The following is a 22,301-nucleotide window of genomic DNA, read 5'->3' as shown; positions in this document are numbered from 1 at the left end:
AGGACGTAAATGTTAAGGGAATTTAGACAGTTGCCCCTTTGTGGCTATATTCTGTTTTCAGATTGCTGCGTAAGTCAAAGTTAGACAAGATAAAATGATGATCTCTAGGTTTCTGATGATTCCTTTGCTGCTGCTGCTGCTGCTGCTGCTAAGTTGCTTCAGTTGTGTCCGACTCTGTGCGACCCCATAGACGGCAGCCCACCAGGCTCCCCCGTCCCTGGATTCTCCAGGCAAGAACACCAGAGTGAGTTGTCATTTCCTTCTCCAATGCATGAAAGTGAAAAGTGAAAGTGAAGTCGCCCTGTTGTGTCCGACTCTTAGTGACCCCATGGACTGCAGCCTACCAGGCTCCTCCATCCATGGGATTTTCCAGGCAAGAGTACTGGAGTGGGCTGCCATTGCCTTCTCCAGGCGATTCCTCTAACCTCTAGTAAACACCCTGTAGAGAGGAGGAAAGAAAGACAAATTTTAAGGCCACCATTTTTTTGTTTGTTCTGGTAACAGCTTTGTTGAGATATAATTCATGTACCATAGGATTTACCCATTTAAAATATGTGATTCAATGGTTTTGACTCCATTCACAGAGTTGTGAAACCATCACCATAACCAATTTTAGTATTTTTTTAATTTTTAAGTTTTTGGCCACTCCATGTGCCTTGTTAGTCTCTCAGGCATGTCTGACTCTTTGCAATTATGGACTATAGCCTGCTAAGCTCTTCTGTCCATGGAATTCTCCAGGCAAGAATACTGGAGTGGGTAGCCATTCCTTTCTCCAGGAGATCTTGAAGCCAGTTCTCCTGCATTGCAAGCCGATTCTTTACTTTCTGAGCCACCAGGGAAGCTAAAAAAAAAAAAAAAAAAAAAAAAAAAAAAAAAAAAATCACTGCAGACAGTGACTGCAGCCGTGAAATGAAAAGACGCTTGCTCCTTGGAAGAAAAGCTCTGACAAACCTAGAGAGTGTATTTAAAAGCAGAGACTTTGCCGGCAAAGGTCCATATAGTCAAAGCTATGATATTTCCAATAGTCATGTACGCATGTGAGACCTGAACCATAAAGAAGACTGACTGAGAAGACTCTTGAGAGTCCCTTGGACTGCAAGGAGATCAAACTAGCCAATCCTAAAAGAAATCAACCCTGGATACTCCCTGGAATGATTGATGCTAAAGCTCTAATACTTTGGCCAGCTGATGTGAAGAGCTGACTCTTTGGAAAAGACCCTGATGCTGGGAAAGATTGAAGGCAGGAGAAGGGGATGACAGAGGATGAGATGGCTGGATAGCATCATTGGCTCAATGAATTTGAGCAAATTTTGGGAGATAGTGAAGGACAGAGGAGCCTGGTGTGCTGCAGTCCATGGGGTCACAAAAAGTCGGACACAATGACTTAACGACTGAATAACAACATATGCCATGTTTCCTTTACCTATTTATCTACTGATGCACTTTTGAATTGTTTCCCTTTTTTGGGGGGAGGGTTATTGTGAGTGGGCTCCTAGGATTACTTTTTAAATATGTTTCTGAGTGAACTTATTCCCCCCCCCCCCCACTTGGATATATACCTAGGGGTTGACTAGCTAGGTCATAGGTTAAACTGGATCTTTTAAATAATAAATAATACAGTGTGCCGACGCTGGGAAGCAGACTCTTTCCCCTCTAAGGTTTGTTTCTGTTGTTTGGTGACTTTTCTGAATTAATTCTGTAAAGTCTATATTCTTGTCATGCGTGGCCATGAAATCTCTGCTCATTTACCTTAGGAGCATCCTAAGGATTGAACAGAGGTCCCCTAAATGCCCAGAACCAATAAGTCTCTAAGTTTGTGAGGGGCTCTGTGTGTGTGTATTGGAGGGTGTATCTTCAACAGTCAGGCAAGTAGTTTACAACTTTGCCTCAGCATTTATTTCCTTCTTGCAGAGAGCCTCAAGGTCAGTCCAAGCTGAGAGTTTGAGACCTTTTCAAGTCTTACCCGACCGTGACACAGCTCTGGGCACGCTCACAGTCCTAGGCATGGTGTGACTCTCTAGAGCCAGGAATGTGTCAGAGTTTTGCAAAGTGCTGTCTGAATAACTCATTCCCCTGCCTTTCCTTTTAAGCTTTTTGATTGGCTTATTGTTTGCCCCTACTGTCTCTGGCAGCCATGCTGTTAAACAACTGTCTCTGATTATTTTTGATAAATGTCTTGAGGAAAAAACAAAACCTGTTTGCATTTGGAGAGCTCTGAGTTATGTGAAATGAAGACAGTCTTGTTAGTAAGTCTGAAAACACTAGGTGGCCTTTCAGGGGCTCTGAGGAGCTCCAGTGCTTTATGTCTCAGAGCAGAAAGAATTCAGCGAGAGGCGAAGTGAGAGATAAGAGGTGATTTATTAGAATTGTGAAGCTTACACGTGGGTGGTGGAGAGAGTGCTCTGCCCCAAGAACTTAGTGGGCTATGGTTTTATAATCAAAGGAAAAGTGGGGAGGGGGAGAAGGCCACCTTCTTCCTTGTTCTTGAGTAGATGTCCGACTCCCATCATCGGCTCCTCCTCCACATCAGGTGGGGGAGTTTTCGTCCCCCTACGTGGTCAAGCCAGGATTGTCATGGCCCATGGAAATGAGCAAACAGGCAGTACCCTATGCTATAAATGGTAAGCTGTCTCAGGTTTTAGTACGATGTCCCCTTGTCCTCATATTTTTGTTTTTAGTGCATGCGGAGGAGCATGTCCTAGGAACCGTTAACTTACTGAGCTCACTGGGCAGGGTATGTGTCTCATGCCGTTGTTTTCATTGTTTGGGGGCATGTCTCATGCTTTTGGTCCATGATTTGGTTGCTAAGCAAGCTTGCTTGGTTTTATGGTTAAATAAACCGTCTTTTTTGAGTGATCATTGACCTACAGGGGTCTCCCATATGTTTTTCTTTACTTACCATCCCCTAGTGGGATTAACTATTTAATTACTTACCTTATCTCTTTTGTGTGTCCCTATCAAGTTCTTCCGGAGCCACCAGACTGGTCAAATAATGATGGTTGTCTGGAAATGGGGCTTTGAAGGCGTTCCAACCCTGTTCTGCCCCTTTCAATGGCTGCCAGTCTGCTGATTTTCACTGTGACTGTGAGCTATTGGTTTTCATGAGTGGATGGGACTAGAGCAAGTTAAAATGCTACAAAGCTCTCTGCTCTTCCTAAGACTCAGTCATTTTTTCTTTATAAGTGTACCTGGATTGCTGTTGACTAATTTTTGTGTATCTAAAACATCTGACTGTGACAGTCCTTGCAGTGTGTGTATGCAGAGGTGGTGTTTCAGAGCTTCCTGGGGCCACTTTGTTTTTTTTGTTTTTTTGCTCACCATGAAACTCGTGGGCTCTCACCTCCCCAACCAAGGATCAGGCCCAGGCCCGGGTGGTGAAAGAGCCAAGTGCTCACCGCCGAGCCACCAGGAATCCCCACGCATGCATCATGTGTGCCGACGTCCCACACAGCGATTGTTTAAAATTAGTTTGTTTATTTTAATTACAGGCTAATTACTTTACAATATTGTGGTGGTTTTTGCCATTCATTGACATGAGTCAGCCGTGGGTGTACGTGGGTCCCACCATCCTGAGCCCCCTCCACCTGCCTCCCCACCCCTTCCCTCTGGGCTTTCCCAGAGCACCAGCTTTGCGTGCCCTGCGGGTCACCTGTTTTACATGTGGTAATATACATGTCTCAATGCTATTCTCTCATATCGTCCCACACTGGCCTTTTCCCACAGAGTCCAAAAGTCTGTTCTTTACATCTGGGTCTCCTTTGCTGTCTTGCATATAGGTTCATTGTTATCATATTTCTAAATTCCATATATATATATGTGCATTAATATACTGTATTGGTGTTTCTCTTTCTGGCTTACTTCACCCTGTATAATAGGCTCCAGTTTCATCTGCCTCATTAGAACTGACTCAAATGCATTCTTTTTTATAGCTGTGTAATATTCCATTGTGCATATGTACCACAACTTCCTTACTCATTTGTCTGCCGATGGACATCTAGGTTGCTTCTGTGTCCTAGTTATTGTAAACAGTGCTGCGATGAACAGCCGGGTACATGTGTCTCTTTCAATTCTGGTTTCCTCAGTGTGTATGCTTAGCAGTGGGATTGCTGGGTATATGGCAATTCTATTTCCAGTTTTACTTTTTTTTTTATTTCCAGTTTTTTAAGGAATCTCCACACTGTTCTCACAGTGGCTGTACTAATTTGCATTCCCACCAACAGTGTAAGAGGGTTCCCTTTTCTCCACACCCTCTCCAGCATTTATTGCTTGTAGACTTTTTGATGGCAGCCATTCTGATCAGCATGAATTGGTATCTCACTGTGGTTTTGATTTGCATTTCTCTGATAATGAGTGATGTTGAGCATCTTTTCATGTGTTTGTTAGCCATCTGTATGTCTTCTTTGGAGAAATGTCTATTTAGTTCTTTGGCCCATTTTTTAATTGGTTTGTTTATTTTTCTGGTATTGAGCTGCATGAGCTTCTTATATATTTTGGAGATTAATTCCTTGTCAGTTGCTTCATTTGCTATCATTTTCTCCCATTCTGAAGGCTGCCTTTTCACCTTGCTTATAGTTTCCTTGTTGTGCAAAAGCTTTTATGTTTAATTAGGTCCCATTTGTTTATTTTTGCTTTTATTTCCATTACTCTGGGAGCCACACAATGATTTTTATGGTGATGGCACTGTAAAGTTTTGGAAATTCCTTAGAATTTTAGTTTCTCATTATAGTCTGAACTTTGATATCCTATCTTTCTATTTTTTTCTTCACTTAGAGTTTCAAATGGTCTTCCCAGGTGGTGCTAGTGGTAAAAAAAAAATCCGCCTGCCTATACAGGAGACACAAGAGACGTGGGTTCGATCCCTAGGTCTGGAAGATCTCATGGAGTAGGAAATGGCAACCTGTTCCAGTATTCTTGCCTGGAAAATTCCACAGACAGAGAAACCTGGTGGCCTACAGTCCATGAGGTTGCGAAGAGTCAGACACAACTGAGTAACTGAGCACAAGTTTCAAATAAGGAAAACCTACCGTCACACGGCATGAACTGTGTCATCCCATTTTTGGTTGAGATATCTAGATCACTCTAATTATGAAAAAAAAAAAAACCATCACATGTCAGAGAAATAGATGACTAATGGCTGATCAGAATAATCCAGGAAAGTGAAAGTCGCTCAGTCGTGTCCAACTTTTTGTGATGCTGTGGACTATACAGTCCACGGAATTCTCCAGGCCAGAATACTGGAGTGGGTAGCCTTTCCCTTCTCCAGGGGATCTTCCCAACCCAGGGATCGAAGCCAGGTCTCCCATGTTGCAGGCAGATTCTTTACCAGCTGAGACACAAGGGAAGCCCAAGAATACTGGAGTGGGTAATACTGGAGTGGAGAAGGGCCTGTCCTATTCCTGGGATCTTCCTGACCCAGGAATCGAACCAGGGTCTCCTGCATTGCAGGTGGATTCTTTACCAACTGAGCTATCAGGAAAGATAGCTATAGCCCAGGAGGCTCTTTTTAATCCTCTCCAGGACAAAAGGCAAAGGGGGAAGGGAGCAGTTTATGTCCCAACAAAAAGAAAACATCTGAATTCAGCCAGCCTCTGCCTTCCCTCTAGAGCTAGGGTGACATATCCTTCCTGCCTTACCCTGGCCTCCTTTAAATCCTGAACTATTCTCTGGCAGACGTTATTAGTACATGGCCCAACCCTGCACCCACCTCACACCTCCACCCCTTGCCTCTTGGCCTATCAGGGTCCCATTTTCTGGGAAATCAGCCTTGTAGGAAAGCCACCCATCTTTCCTGTTTAGGGGCAGCTAGTGGAAAAGCCAGGGTCAGTGAGACTTCCCAAATGTTGCCCCACGATGCCGCCTCTCTGTCAGTTTTGGTGGAAAAATGATTCAGCCCAGGACGGTGACTGCAGGCACCCGTGGGGCAGGGCAGGAGGGTCAGTGAGCAAGCCTGCAGACAAGACTGCTGACTGGCCCTGCCTGTGACCCTGATTTGCAATGTCCCCTTCAGAGGCTTTCAAATCACATTAGGCTCTGGCTGTCGCTGATGTGATGAGCTGTGTCAGAATGGCCAAGAGCTCTTCCGCTTGGCCTCACCAGGTGGCCCGAGCCCCTTGGGAGTCAACATTTGCAGCCTCCAGGCTCTGCTTGGCCCCTTTACTGCCCCCCGCAATGGCCCTAGCTGCCTCCCCCAGCTGCCTTCCCTCCCACAGGGTCGCAGGTGCTCCCCCTTCGGCACCGTGGACTCAGCTACCAGACACAGGCCGGCCCACTGTGCTCTGGCAGGACTAGATTTTGTCCAACCAGTGGTCTCAACCCTTGGCCTCCCATCAGAATCACCTGGGAAACTTTAAAAAGGAGCGGGACCTGAATCCTACTCTAGGCCAGTTGAGTCAGAGGCTCTGGGAAGGGCCTGTGCTTTTCCGATGAGGAGGCCGAGGCCACGAGCAGGTGAGTGACTTCCCGATTCTGCACACCTGGGGCGTGGACTGGACCCCAGGATCCTGACGCTCAGCCCTTGGCTCCCTGGACTGTTACTAATACTGCCGACGTCTCTACGAGTATTTCTGAATCCAAGTTTCCTTATCTGGGGCTTCCCTGTGGCTCAGATGGTAAAGTGTCTGCCTGCCATGCAGGAGACCTGGGTTCGATCCCTGGGTCGGAAAGATGCCCTGGAGAAAAAAATGGCAACCCACTCCAGTGCTCTGGCCTGGGAAATTCCATGGATGGAGGAGCCTGGTGTGGGGTCGCAAAGAGTCGGACACAACTGAGCGACTTCACTTTCTTTCTTTCTTTCCTTATCTAGAATTCTCAGACTATTGACTTTTATTCCTAGATATGGTGATTGGGATTTATGTGTTTCTATTCAGGATTTTTTTCCTCAGAAACATTTTATTTATTTCTTTGTTTTTTTTTAACTTTTTATTTTATATTGGTGTACAGCTGATTAACAATGTTTTGATAGTTTCAGGAGGACAGCAAAGGGACTCAGCCATACATACACATGTATCCCTTCTCCCCCAAACTCCCCTCCCATCCAGACTGCCACATAACATTGAGCAGAGTCCCCTGTGCTACATGGTAGGATCTTTTTAGGATTTTTTTTTTTAAGTTTAATAAAAATTATGCCTTAGTCTGTGATTAGGATACCTGGGCTACTGCTTAGTAAGTATAAATTGTTTTGGAACACCAAAAACCTTTAAAACCTGAGAGCTCATAGAAGAAAACAAGAGTCACTGGTCAGCCTTTTATTTAAAAAAAAAATATTGGGGAGACGTGGCATGAAATCTTCTTAACGAGGACCCTTGTGACTTTGTCTAAATCCAGCTCCCTTACCCTCTAAGGTTCTGTCTGATGGATCTGGCGTTGTCAGACATGTCAGTGGATTGAATGACCTAGGTAAAACCTCACCAGCTGCCAAGCTGTGGAGCTCTGAGTGAACAGGCAGGGAACGGGGTGGAACTCCGTGTCCCGTTCCGGGGTGGAGGCTCCCAGGTCTTTAAGGTGGGCCCAACTGCTATGCTCGAGGGGGAAGAAAAGTGGAGGAGTGAAGGGTCAAGAGCACGGGTGGCCCAGAGGTGAGTGAGGCCGGCTTTTCATGCAGTGATCCTCCCACTGATGACCTCTTCCTGGAGGACAAGAGAAAAGGAATGAAACAGACAGAAGTGTTTCCTTCTCGGCTCCCTCTGGTAGGCTGAATAATGACCCCCAAATACATCCATGTCCTAATCCCTAGCATCTGTTAATTGTCCTAGCTTATCCATATGAAAGTGAAAGTCACTCAGTCATGTCCAACTCTTTGTGACCCCGTGGACTATACAGTCCATGGAATTCTCCGGGCCAGAATATCCACATGGGCCCAGTACAAATACAAAGCCCCTTATCAGAGGGAGACAGGAGGGTCAGGGTCGGGGAGGAGATGTGACCATGGATGCCGAGGTCAGAGTGACACAGCCTCATGTCAACAAATGCAGCTGGCTGCTTAAAGCTGGAGAAAGCAAGGAACGGGGTCCTCCCCTTGAGATCCCAGAGAGAACTAGTCTGGCTAACACCTTGACTTTAGCCCAGTGAGACCTCAAGCACAGTAGAAGAGTTCCTGGAAGTATTCATAATTGTCATAGAGCTATTTTTTTTTCCAGTTAAAAAATTAATACTTGAATACAGTCCATACTTGAAAGATAGAAAAGGGCATATAATGCAAAGAGACTCACTCTCCTATCTCGCATCTACTGGTTTCTTCTCCTCTCTAAAAGGAACTGCAGTTAACCACTCTCTTGTGGATACTCCCAGGGCAGTTCTGTGCATGCACACGCACCAGGCACAGAAGCATGCACTTTGTGCAAATAGTAGTGTGTTATCCAGTGTTGAGCACTTTCTTTTTCACTTCACATCATCGTGGAGCTCGTTCTGTTTCAGAAAGTACAGGATCGATTCTTGTTTCTAACGGCAGCATTAATTTCTTTTGTTGGAGGTGTCATCGTTTTTACCACCTGTCGTTTAGTGATAGACATTTGGGTTGTTTCCATTCAAACAACAGTGCTGTGAATAACCCACTAACACTGCTTTTTGGGCATGTGTAAGATACCCACAGGGCTTCCCTGGCGGCTCAGTGATAAAGAATCCGCCTGTCAACGCAGGAGACAAGGGTTCGATCCCTGGGTTGGGAAGAACCCCTAGAGGAGGAAATGGCTACCCACTCCAGTATTCTTGCCTGGAAAATTCCAAGGACAGAAGAGTCTGGTGGACTACAGTCCGTGGGGTCAAAAAAAGAGTTAGGCATGACTTAGCAACTAAACAACACGATACCCGTGGGATAAAATCTGGAAGAGGGATGACTCTGCCAAAAGTCAGATGAACTTTCTTATCTAGCTAGAGGCTTTATTGCCAAAGTGCCTGTATCACAGACTGTACTGATTCACACTCCCAGCAGCAATGATGGAAACTTTGCCTGCTTCCCAGGCCCTGGCAACGCAGCGTGTCATCTCGTCTCCTTCAGCTTGGCAGCTGAAAACTTGGAGACCTTGGTCAGCTCTGCAAATGCGGTCTTGGAGTAGTACTGGGTCTTGGGGTGAGTCACCAGTGTCCAAGCCTGGAAGGCCTCCTCCCTCGTGTCCTCAGCAGCTGCACCCCCCACCTCGGCCAGGGGCCTCTGAACCCAGGCCAGCACCACCTCTTCCCCAGGTGGTCCTCGGCAATACTGGGGGAACTGGTGTGAGAAGCTGGCTTCTCCAGCTCCTTCTTGAACAGCATCCTTTATGGCTGCACATCAGGGCGGAACTTGCAGCTGAGAAAGGGGAGTCCGGAGCACCCGGGGAAGGCCAGCCACAGCGAGATGCGGCATGTTCCTGCAACCCTGGGAAGTCGCAAGATGAAGGCTTGACTGCATTTTCAGGACACATTAAAGTCAGCCTCGTGATTGCTCTGTGTTTGACACTTATCAGGCCTCTCTGAGTAATCCGAATAACAACTTTATGTAAGGGGAAGTCATCCAGTCGCTCAAACAAAAAGCATACAGGTCGCCTTGCTGTTTAGCCTCTCCTCCCTCACTGGGCCTGCCTATGTCCGGTCTGCCTGAAGCAGGGTGATTTCACGAGGAGTGTAATCAGCCCACACTCACCCTCTGGTTAAAAGGCATTATTAATTTTAGATTTTCTTTCTTTCACAAGCTTCTTATTTACCAAGTAGCTCCCCACCAAGATCGGTGTGGGAGGAGGGATGGAGTACAGCCTGGGGATGTGGGCACTGAGACAGGCGGCTGGGGAGGAGAAGATGGAGTTTGGGGTCTGATTGAATATTTATCTGTTTGTTTATGTTTGGGTACAGCACGTGGCTTGCAGGCTGTTAGTTTCCTGACCAGGGGTCGAACCTGTGCCCCCTGCAATGGAAGCTGGGAGTCTTAATAGCTGGAGTGCCAGGAAAGTCCTCTTACCAGATATTTAGTCTCTGGAAAACTAAGTGACTCTTTCAATGCAGCTGGGGTTTAAATCATGCAATGTGGGCTATGCTCTTTGTACATAGTATTCTGGTCATCCTTCTTTTCCTTCTAGTTAATGCTGTTGCAGCTTGTGTTGTTATGAAGTCCATTGGGAGAAACATCTGGCCAGATGGTCAGTAACAGGAACAGGAAGCTCGTTAGTTTTCTAATCCCCATCTAGCTTGAATCCTCCCCTATGGCATCCATCAAGGTGGCTTGCCTAGGATCGCCTTCAGAGAACAGCTCAGAGTTGGTGGGGAGAGAGCTTCCCATCTCTGTGCGTGTGTATGTTCAGTCGTGCTGGACTCTGTGACCTGGGATTTTTCAGGCAAGAGTACTGGAATGGGTTGCCATTTCCTTCTCCAGGGGATCTTCTCAACCCAGGGGTTGAACTTCAATCTGCTACGTCTCCTGCATTGGCTGGAGGTGGATTCTTTTACCCCTGAGCTACCTAGGAAGCCCTATATCTGGGCACCTTGCAAATAGAATCACGGGGAGATGGTAGTCATCTCCCAAAATAGACCCCACCATTAAGAGATGGTATCTGAGGTGTCAGTTAAAAATCAGAGTTGTCAAGAGGTGTAGAAAACTGCTCAGTTGAAAATGAGTGAAAACAGAGAGGTGAGGATGGGTGGAGCAGTTGCAGTTTCTTCCTCCTTCATTTCTCCAGTTGGAAATCCTGCCCCTTGGTTGACTTGTGTGGGCTGTTGACCGGCTAGACAAAGAAGGAACTGCCATGTGAATTTAAAAGTCATCTTAAAGGAATAACAATCACTCTACTTTTAATGTCTCCATTAAAAATGAGTGGGTCATACCGTTGGCCTTTTCCCCAATGACCATGAAATTACTCTGATTTATAAGAGAAAACATCTCTGCTACCCAGACTTTGTTCTGAGTGAGCAATGAAATTAACTTTCAAGGACCGACTGTGTTCATGATGTCATGGTGTTTCCTGTGTGGATGTGGGGGTGGGTCACAGGGCACATTAACTACCACGATTCTGTTCAGGGGACGGTGTCAACCCAAAGCTCTTCTTAATACCGTATCAGAAATGCCTAAGAATGTGGAGTCTCAAAGACAGTGCAGACGAACTTATTTACAGAACAGAAACAGACTCACAGACAGAGAAAACAACCATATGGTTATCAAAGGGGAAGGGGAGATAAATTAGGAGCGTGAGATTAACATGAGGTGGTTGCATGGCATCACTGACTCAATGGACGTGAGTTTGACCAAACTCCGGGAGATGGTGAAGGACAGGGAAGCCTGGCATGCTGCAGTCCATGAGGTCACAAAGAGTCAGACATTACTTAGCAACTTAACAGCAACATGGGATTAATAGATACATGGTATCATACATAGAATAGATAAACAAAAGGCCCTACTCTATAGCAAAAGGGGACTATATTTAATATCTCGTAATAATCTATAATGAAAAAGACTCTCTCTCTCTCTCTCTCTCTATATATATATATATATATATATATAAAACTGAATCACTTTGTTGTACACCTGAAACTAACACGATATTATAAACCAACTAAACTTTAATTTAAAAATGTGCAAGGACATGGTGAGGCAGTGCACAGAATAAATACAAATAGTTAATAAAGAAGAGAGTTCACCCTCTCCAGATATCCAAGTATGTGAATCAAAACAACACCAAAATTCTTCCTTTTTGTCTCCTAATTGTTCTTGTCTTCAAGTTGTTGAAGCTGTTTGAAAAATAATATTCAATATTGGTGAGGTGTAAGGATAGCTATAATAGTGTTAATAATAATAATAACTTAAACACCAGGGTGTTTACTATGAGCTAGTGCTAATTTTTTTTTTTTCAAATAACAACTCATTTCATTCTCACTGCAATTCTCTGGGGTGGATAGTGTTTTTATTGCCATAGTGAGCCTGAAGAAACAGCATGGAGGGGTTTTGTGACCTGCCTAAGTTCATACAGGTAAGAAGAGGGGGCCAGTGCCTCCCAGTAAAGACTTTGGAGTCATTCACCTCTTAACTGTGAATCTCAAAGTCTTTGACTTTGCAGAGAACTTGTTTGGAAAAGTATCTCTCCATCCTAGGACTGGAGAGACAGCAGAAGGAGAACTGGATTAAGAGTCAAACATTAATAGCACCATTCCCACATCTATGGACTTGGGCACCGTATGCAACCTCTCTGAGTTTTGATTTCTCTCCTGGAACAATGGGGATGATGTTACTCCAAAGAGAAGTGAGATCAAATGCAATAATCTAGGCATGTGAAAGCCTTTTGCTAACCCTAGAGTCCTGGGCAAGATACTAAAGCAGAGACTCAGCCTCCTGCTCTTCTGGAACTCCATTAATTAAGCAAGAATGCCTGTGTGTAGATCTCAGAGGGTCCATTTAGCCTGTCAAAATCACAAGACTGAGTCAACTTTGGCAAATTGTCCCGAAAATGCTTTAACATACGCTAAGCTCTTTGCAAGAGGCGTTCTCATCCGTCTCTAGGAACCCATCCAGGTTTAACATGCTTTGATTCTGTTTTTTCAGAGTTTATTATTATCTGGAGGATTCCATGAAAGGCAAGTAACTCTGAAAGCCACACTGTATCAAATGAGTTTTCCTTTAGGTGAGCTGCCTTATAGCAACAGAATGGCTCCTTCGAGACGGTGAACCACAGCGAGTTCTTGGCTTGTAAGCACCTGAGTTTTTGCCTGAGAATCACAACCAGCTGTGCCATTTCCAACCATTTCAAACAAAGGGAATTTGTCCATTGCTTAGCTCTCCCCCATTGAAAGGGGGGCCTGATAATGAGAAGTTGAAGCACACGGATCAGCCTCTATAGAACAAACTCATGATGCAGTTAAACTTTATTTACCATCTACAACCAAAATTTAGAGCTGATTGAGACAGAAGTACATATTTATACTGAGTTGTTAAAAAGGACCTAAAAGATCAAAGCTCAAGTACATTAAAAAGAATGAAATAATGCCATTTTGTATCAACATGGATAGACCTAGAGATTGTCGTACTGAGTGAAGTTAGTCAGACAGAGAGGGAGAAATATTGTATGACACCCCTTATATACAGAATCCAAAATGAAATGATGCAAAATGAACTTATTTACAAAACAGAAACAGACTCATAGAGAATGAATTTATGGTTGCTAGGGATGGGGGAAGTGATAGGGAGTTTGGGACTGACATGTACCAGTAGATAACCAGCAAGGACCTACTGTACCACACAGGGAACTCTGCTCAATGGGCAGCCAGGATGGGAGGGGATTTGGGGGAAGAATGGATACATGCCTATGTACGGCTGAGTCCCTTCGCAGTTCACCTGAAACTATCATAACGTTGTTAATTGGCTATACCCCAATACAAAATAAGTTTAAAGAAAAAATAAAAGTTCATGTGGATTGGGGTTCCTAGACTTTGGAGGAAGGGTCACAGAACTGTCGAGAACTTGATAAAACGAGAGGAACTCTCCAGAAAAAAGCATGTCCCCTTGTCCAGAAAAGTTTGTATGCAACTTCCGGAGCCTCCAGATTAACAGTCTCTGATGGGGAAAGAGAAGAGAGAGAGAGAGAGATGAAGAAGAAAAGAAATACACTAAAATCTTGACTTATGTTTTCTGTTTGAGCGTCACAGTTAGTCCTGGACTTTACGGCACATCCAGGTTGGATAATAGAGTTCGCAGGACCCTGTGCCAAATGAAAATGTTGGGGGAGGCGATGCTCACTCAAAAGTTATTGGAACTTTGAGATAGTGATAGCAGAAGATCCTCTGCACAGGGTAAACACTTGGGAGCTGGCTCTGGGCCCGGGAGGCAAAGAGGCTGTGGGCTCTTCCAGTCTATTTTGGAATGCACAAACTTGTAACATGTAATCTGCATTAAGAAATGTTTGGTGAACTTGCCAGAAAATTTTCTTTTAGTTTTTATTATTCTTTTAAAATTTCTATTTATTTACTTTTTGACTGCGCGGGGTCTTCGTTGCTGGGTGCTAGCATTCTCTAGCTGTGGCGAGCAGGGACTGCTCTTCATAGTAAGGACTACTCTTCATAGTAGGGGCTACTTTTCATTGCAGGCTTCTCACTGTGGTGTCTTCCCTTATTGCAGAGCTCGGGCTCTAGGCACATGGCCTTCAGTGGTTGTGGCACGTGGGCTTAGCAGCCTGTGGAATCTTCCCGGACCGGGGATTGAACCTGTGTCCCCTGCATTGGTAGGTGGATTCTTATCCACTGAACCACCAGGGAAGTCCTATAATTTTCTTTTAAACTTCAACTTGACCTTCATACTTATGGTGGGTAAACAAACAAAAAGCAATTAGGAACAACAACAACAAAAAATCCAACGAAAGCCAGTCTCTTTCCTCTCTTAGGTCAATGTTAGCAAGAGATGCAGCAACTCCCTCTGCAGGAGACAGCTGTGGGTGGGCTGGCAGAAGACACACTATCTGGTAGCATGCCAAAAACCCTGGCCAGGGGCTCTACCAGGCCAGCTGCCCTGGGGTATCTGAGAGGCATCACCTTCCAAGTCTGATGCTTCTGAAGTGTGACCCCTTTAACAGGTTTGTATTTATCAGAGTATTACATATGCATGCTGTAAACAAATGAATATTTCCCAACGACATCTATGAAAAAGAAAACAGCTCTCCCTTAACCTCCTACCCTCTACCTTTCACCCTTGTTTCCAGGCCTTTCAGCTCTCGAGCTATTTCTTGTGGCTTTTACCAACACTTTTCTAGACAAGATGCCTATCTGCAATTTCTGGATTTATCAGTTTTCATCATTATCTGCTGACTTCTGGAAATAGACATTGGTTATTTGTAGAGACTTGACTTTTTTTTGAACACTCCTTGTATTCTGATCATTTCCTGTGCTCCCAGGATAGAAGCCATAAAAACTGTGTTCTCAGCCTCCCTTACAGCTGGGGTGTAGAAATGTAATTGAGGCTTCATCAGTCAGACGCACCTGCCCCAGTTTTGATTCAGAAGTGAGCGCGTGAGGAAAGGGGCCTCTAGGGGAAGAAGTCCTCTGGCACCCGTGGTGGTAGAGGGTCTGGCTTTTGTGGGTCTCTGATGCATGGTCCTTCGTGTCAGTGGTGTCATGTACAGGCTGCAGCATGGGTCCCAGGCACCGGAGACAGTAAGGCATCCACCAGTGCAGCCCATAGTGAGTTAGGCGTTGTTCCTGGAGATTCTGGAATGCTACCTGATTGACAACCTCATTCCCAGCTTTATCAAGTCAGAGTGGGGTCTGCTGCTTGCACCTAGGAGCCTCGACTTACACACTGAATGGATGAAACTGTGGCTCTGTCTCCCTGCTCCGTATCTCCCATTACGGTCCCATCAGCGTCTTTGGTTAAACCAGTCTTCAGTGTTTATATAATTGTTGTTGCTCAGTTGCCAAGTTGTGTCCGACTCTTTGCAACCTGTTGGACTGCAGCACACCAGGTTTTCCATGTCCTTCACTGTCTCCCAGAGTTTGTTCAAAATCATGTCCACTGAATTGGTGATGCTATCTAACAACCTCATCCTCTGCCAGCCTCTTCTTTTGCCTTCAATCTTTCCCAGCATCAGGGTCTTTTCCAATGAGTTGGCTTTTTGCATCAAGTGGCCAAAGTATTTAAGCTTCAGCTTCAGCATCAGTCCTTCCGATGAATATTCAAGGTTGATTTCCTTTAGGATTGACTGGTTGACCTCCCTGCAGTCTAAGGGACTCTCAAGAGTCTTCTCCAGCACCACAAGTCTGAAAGCATCAGTTCTTCGTTGCTCATAATTAGGGCCCTATAAATGTTGCTTATTTGAGCCAGGTTGCATATTCTGTGTAATAGGATGTTAAAACTGGGACCTCCATTTTTTCCTCTCTCAATTTAGGCTGAATCTCCAAGATGACAGATGCTGCTGATTCTCATATTCCAAAGTGAGGTCTAAAACTGCCTGAGCAGGACTTGCAATGGAGAATCTAATAACTGAATTCTGTCCTTAGGTGACTACCTAGCTCTAGCCTATAAAGAAAGGCTGTAGAAAACTAGGGGACTGCAGATTGGATGAGTAATTTTGGAGAGAGCTGTTACAGTGCTGAGGATCCTAACACCAAAACTCTCCCATCCAGACACTAACATACACAGGATGTTATGTTGGTTAGGAGAGGGTGTGAGACACTTCAGCCTAGGGAAAGGGGTTTCAGTGGGTCCTCTCAGAACCTGATCTGAATCTCTAGAGCTCAAGGGGACTTGGTTGGTGGTGTCTGAGTCACTCCTGAAAAATCTAAAAGTTAGACCTGTGGCTCTGATGGTAGAAACAATAGAGGTGGCAACTGATATTTTAGTTTTGTACAGATCACTAGGTTGAAGTACATTTTATATAGAATTTTAAAATTAACATGATCTTGTTTTCTAGCTTTCAGAGATGATATTGAGAAGTAAGGTAACATCCTAAGTTTACCCTTTAGTGTGTTATCTGATCCCCCACTTCAGTCTCTAAAAACTTTAATATTTTTCTCTCTCTCTGGAGTCTGAAATTTCATGAGGGCATGTACTAAGAGCTCAATGAGGCTTTTCACTTTGGGAACCAATTTCCTTAAGATTTGAGGAAAATATCCTGCACTGTGTTTGTATTTATTATTAAGTCTTTATTTTATTTTATTTTAAAAAAAGAGCTGTTTAAGGTTCGCAGCAAAATTGAGGCAAATGTACAGAGATTTCCTATGTACACCCAGCCCCCCACATGCACAACCTCCTCCATTATTGACATTCCCCAGAATGGTACATTTATTACAGGTGATGAACCTACATCATTATCTTCTGAAGTTTAAAGCTTACTTTAAGGCTCACTCTTGGTGTTGAAATTCTGTGTGTTGGACAAATGTATAATGACATGTATCCACCACGATGGTCCCTCTATGGAAAATAAAGAGTATTTTCACTGCCCTAAAAGTTCTTTGTGCTTCACCTATCAACCCCTCTCTTTCCCAACCTATGGCAACCACTGAACATTCTACTGTCTTCATAGTTTTGCCTTTGCCAGAATGTCATATATTTGGAATTGTATATTATGCAGCCTTTTCAGATTGATTTCCTTCACTTAGTAAAATGCACTTCTTAAAATAATTTTTTTCCTCTTTATTTTCTCTATTTCTTCTCTCTGGAACTGCTCTTGGTAGGATTTTAGACCTCCTGGATTGGTCCCCTGTGTTTTCTCTTTTTTTAAATAAAAATATTTGTTTGTTTATTTACTTGGCTGTGCCTGGTCTTAGTTGTGCCATGTGGGATCTAGTTCCTGGACCAGGGATCCAACCTGGGCCCCCTGCATTGGAAGAACAGAGTCTTAGCCACTGGACCACCAGGGAAGTCCCAATATTTTATATTTGTAGTCTTTTTGTACTACTCTCTGAGAGAGTTTCTTCATGTTGTTTTTGACCTTTATTTTGAGAGTATTTTAAAAACTTGCTATTACATAAAAAGTTTTCAAGAAAACAGAATGGAAGTTATTAAAAAAAATAATTATCTTATATTCCAGAAATTTAACTTCTAGTATATACTCAAAAAAACTGAAGCAAGGTCTTGATAAGTATTTGTGTATCCATGTTCACAGCAGCCTTATTCACTATAACCAAGAGCTGAAAGCAACCCAAGGGTTCCTTGATGGATAAACAAATAAGCAAGTGGTAGTATAGGCATACAATGGAATATTACTCAGCCTTAAAAAGGAAGAAAATTCTGACCCCTGCCACAACATGGTTGAGCCTTGAGAACATTATACTAAGTGAAAGTAACCAGCTGCAAAAAGGCAAATACTTCATGATTCCACTTCTAGGAGGGAACCAAAGAAGTCAAATTCATAGAGACAGAGAGTAGAATGGCAGTGGCCGGGGACAGAATGGAGAGTTATTGTTTAGTGGGAACAGTAAATAGTGCTGCAGATACTTCAGTTTTGCCAAACCATTAGAGTTCTAGAGATGGATGGATGATGGTAGTAGTTGTCCAACAGTTTGACTCGGAGCCCCTGAACAGGACACTTGGAAATGGTTAAGGTGGTAAATTCTGTGTTATGTGTGTTTCCACAGAAACATTTTCTGAGAACTCTTCTGTTCTCTGATGGTTTCACAAAGTGTCTTCTGCTTGTGTCATGAGTTAAAAATCTTATCTTTCTCAGGAATGTTCTTCTTCTGTTGAAGTATTTGTGTGTGTGTGTGTGTTTTTAAATACATTTTTCTGTTTCTAATAGTATCTCTATAACTCTGGGTTTTTTAATTCCTAGTTTGTTTGTTTTGGTATTTGTCTTTGATGTTGAGACTGTTTCTCAAACGCCAGGCAATACTCAGCTTTCTCTTCATATCTGACGGATGCAATGAAGAGCTGAGTGGAGGTCATCTGTGTGGGGAGGGGCTCTGTGATGGGCAGTTTCACTGTAGAGTCATGGGATACTGGGGCAGCCTTTTTAACTGGGAATCTCAAAACATCCATCTCTGGAGGTCTTAATTCTGGGGCTCTTTCTTCAGAATCTCAAGAGCAAAGTTTAACTGCCTTCCAGGGCTTTGAGAATGAGTAGGAGAAGTGTGCACGAATTCTACCACTTTGTCAATAGTCTTTTGACTGGTTCCATATTTTTCAGCCCCATTTCTCCATTTCCCTCTTGGTTCCTTCCCAGCTTCATTCCCTCAGTTGAGAATCCCTTTGGTTCAGTTTCTTTAGAGAACAAATTTCCCACCTCAGGTCTAGGACGCCAGGATGGGGGAAAATGAAGATGCGGTTGTCTTGTGTACACTTGCAAGCAGTCCTCCTCTTTCAGCCTTGAGACCTGCTCTTACTACCTGTATCCTTGGTGTCCCCTTTCCTGGGCCTTTCCACAGTTCCGTGGGAGGAGGACTGGCTTACTTCTCTCTTTTTCCCTCTGAAATTTCTTTAGTCCTACTAGTCACTTAGCACCTCTCCATCTACATGGTAATCTACCTGGGCTCCTGCACTGTCATTTTTACCCTGTGGTCTTACAATAAAAAATTTCCTCTACTGTCATTTTTATAGAGTTTGGGGAGGAAGAGGAGAAAAACGGGCAAGGTTCATCTGTTTAATTAGGAATCACAATTGTTGACTTAAAAAACAGGTCCACACTAACAGAAATGTCATGCTTCTTCTGACTCATCAACTTAGTTTCATCACGCCCCATTTCACAGAAACTGGGCACCTTCATTCAAATTCTGGGTCAAACTTGCAGAATAAGCCACTCATTTCAGTGACCAACAGATCATGTGGCATCTGCAATGACAGATCCTGCTGAGTCAGGGTTCTGCCCTGAAGAAGTTTTGTCCTGCTTAATTAGCTTTACTTCTCTTTATCCTCAGTCCAAAACTTCTGTGTATAGTAAAATGTTTTCTACAGTATGATTGGCTATATATACATAAATTTCTTGCTTACCTTGTTAATATGTCAGCATCATTGGAGGCAATATTTTGTGGCAGAAACCATTAATTTCCTAACCAGCATCTGCCCTCTACATTTTTATGAACAGAACTCCAATTTTGTTTAGAGCAGTAGCTCCATCTCCCAATCATCTTCATAGGTAAGAAAGTTCTGATCAATGAGATGGATGGGACTTCTGGGAAAGCTATTTTAAATGGAATTCATTCAGCTTGTAGCCTTTGCCCTTCCCCTGATTCTTCCTAGACCCTGGGCAGGGGGCTGAGGCTGGAAAGATGTCTTACTGCCATTAGTCAGCCAACTCTAGGGTCCCAGCCACACAATAAAGACAGCTGATGGCACTGTGGAAGACACCAGGTTAGATCTGATTGGCTTGAAAGTGAAACAAGTCAAAGCGTTAGTCACTTAGTCATGTCTGACTCTTTGCAACTCCATGGACTGTAGCCTGCCAGGCTCCTCTGTCCATGGGATTCTCCTGGCAAGAATACTGGAGTGGGTTGCCATGCTCTCCTCCAGGGGATCTTCCTGACCCAGGAATTGAATCCAAGTCTTCTGCATTGCAGGAGGGTTCTTTACCATTTGAGCGCCGCCCCCCGCCCCCCCCAAGTGAAGCCTCTGAATGTCTTGGTCTAGGAGAAGACAAAACCTTTGTATATATATATATATTTATTTATTGTAGTAAACTCAATAAAAACTTTTTTTAAGGTTACTAAGATCTACAGTAACTTTTATTATGCTGCATTAGTATTATTATTTTTTCCATTTATTTTTATTAGTTGGAGGCTAATTACTTTACAATACTGTAGTGGTTTTTGCCATACGTAAATCGCCACTCAGTCATATTTCCAGTTACTTGCAACTGAATGCAGCCCACATTGACACAGATTTCCTCCCTATCTTTAAGTGTCTTTTGCTGTGAGTCTCAGTGCTGAGTTATATGTTCGGAGGAGAGTAAGGTCTATATTGACCAGATGCTGCTGGTGCCCTGAAAATCACTTCTCTGTGCTCACCATTTTGCAGCACCTGTGACTCTACCTGAGGGCTTCCGGCAGCCACTAGGGCCTGCACTGTTTACATACGGGGCAGGCTGGAAGGATGTTCCAGGGAATTAATGTTCCTCTCCTCTTCACATCCAAGAGCAGCCTTCACCCAATGCCTGAAGGGGTCGGTGTATCAATACCCCGGCTCTGGGGCTTTCCTGGTGGCTCAGCGGTAAAGAATCCACCTGCCAATGCAGGAGACATGGATTTGATCCCTGATCCAGGATGATCCTACCTGCCGGAGAGCAGCTAAGCTCATGTACCACAGCTATTGAGCCTGTGCTCTAGAGCCCGTGTTCCACAATGAGAATCTACAGTAATGAGAAGCCTGCACACCGCATCTAGAAAGGAGCCCCTGCTCGCCCTAACTAGAGAAAAAGCCGTGCAGCAACGAAGACCTAGAACAGCCAAAAACAAACGAATAAATGAAAAATTAAAATACACTAGCTCCCTTGCTTCTCTGGCAGATGACTGTGAGGCAGGTTCTACATTGACTGCCAGAGCTCCCCTGGGATCCTGGGGAGCAAGATCAAGCTACACTTGCCTGCAGTGGCCACTGACTTGGTAGCACATAATTTAGCAGCTTCCTTCCATTTTCTGTCTCATGCACCCACTTTCCTACCAGAAGTTTCTGGGATCACCTTCCAAAGAAACTACCCACACTAGAATCTCAGTCTCAGGGTCTGCTCCTGGGGGAACCCAAACCAAGATAATGGAATTTTTACCCAGCTTTGCTTTGAGGTCATGGGAACTAACTGGGGCCCAGAAGTTTTTGTATGCACTTTGCGTGGACCCAGCCAGTCTGTGCTGTGGAATTCAGGCAATGGTTCCTGCTAATGCAGCACGATGGGGCCTCTGGCTGGCAATCTTTTTCGTGATTCTTTCCCTCCTCCACTCTCTCTGTGATCCCACTGCCCCGTGTTGCCCCGAGAAAGATGCATCAGTGTGAAGCCTGGGTTGGTGGACATTCTGAGTGGGTTGTTGTGGGCAACCAATAGGACTGGCATGAAATGCCAACGTTAGCAGAGGACGTCAACCCTAGCCCTGTGTTTACAGGTGAACAAAAATGCCTGCGATTTCCAGTGAGCTAGGCGTGATTCATCCTAGGTGGCAAGCTTCTTCCTTCTCTGGTTCTCCTACTCAATGAGGCTCATCCCAGGAGGGACTGTGTGCTCCAAGTAACCTGGGAGGTGACCTGAGTTTTCAGTATTCAGAATAAGGAGCCTATTTGAGGAACATGACTAGATCACAGGCCCTTCTTCCCCCCCCACCCCCAAAAGCTCTGATTTAAAGTATTCTGCCTTGGGTGGGAGAGGCTCAAGAGGGAGGAGACATGTCATATTTGTAGTGGATTCCTGACATGGTACAGCAGCAACTAACCCATCATTGGGATGTAATTACCCTCAAAATAAAGCATTCTGCTTCCCCGACCCAGATGGATGGGCTCAGAGATCAGTGAGACCCAAAGTGTAGGCATCAGACGCAATCAAACCCACTGCTGGTCTAGAATATTCCACACTGTATGAAGACAAACTTGTTCCCTTAGACCAAGTCTCAGCAAACTACTGCCCATAAGCCAAATTGGGCTCAGTGCCTATTTTTATAAATAAAGTTTCGTTGGACACAGCCACACCCATTTGCTTACATGATGGTATGGCTTCAGTCCTACGTGGATCTGGGGGACTAGTTGTGACAGAGGCGACATGGACTGCAAAGCTTATATATTCACTGTCTGGACCTTACAGAAAAAGTGTGCCGACCCCTGCACTAGGCAACCTCCAGTTTCCCACTCGAAACTGCCCCATCAAGGGGCACCCCTGCCTTACCTCCTTCTATTTATTTTAATTTTAATTAGCTTCTTTTTTTCCCTTTAATTTTTTTAAACACCGAAAGCATTT

The sequence above is a fragment of the Muntiacus reevesi genome, chromosome 21 (genome assembly GCF_963930625.1).
Source record: "Muntiacus reevesi chromosome 21, mMunRee1.1, whole genome shotgun sequence".
Classification (NCBI taxonomy): Eukaryota; Metazoa; Chordata; class Mammalia; order Artiodactyla; family Cervidae; genus Muntiacus; species Muntiacus reevesi.
The sequence above is the reverse complement of the archived record's forward strand: the minus strand, read 5'-3'. Positions refer to the sequence as shown.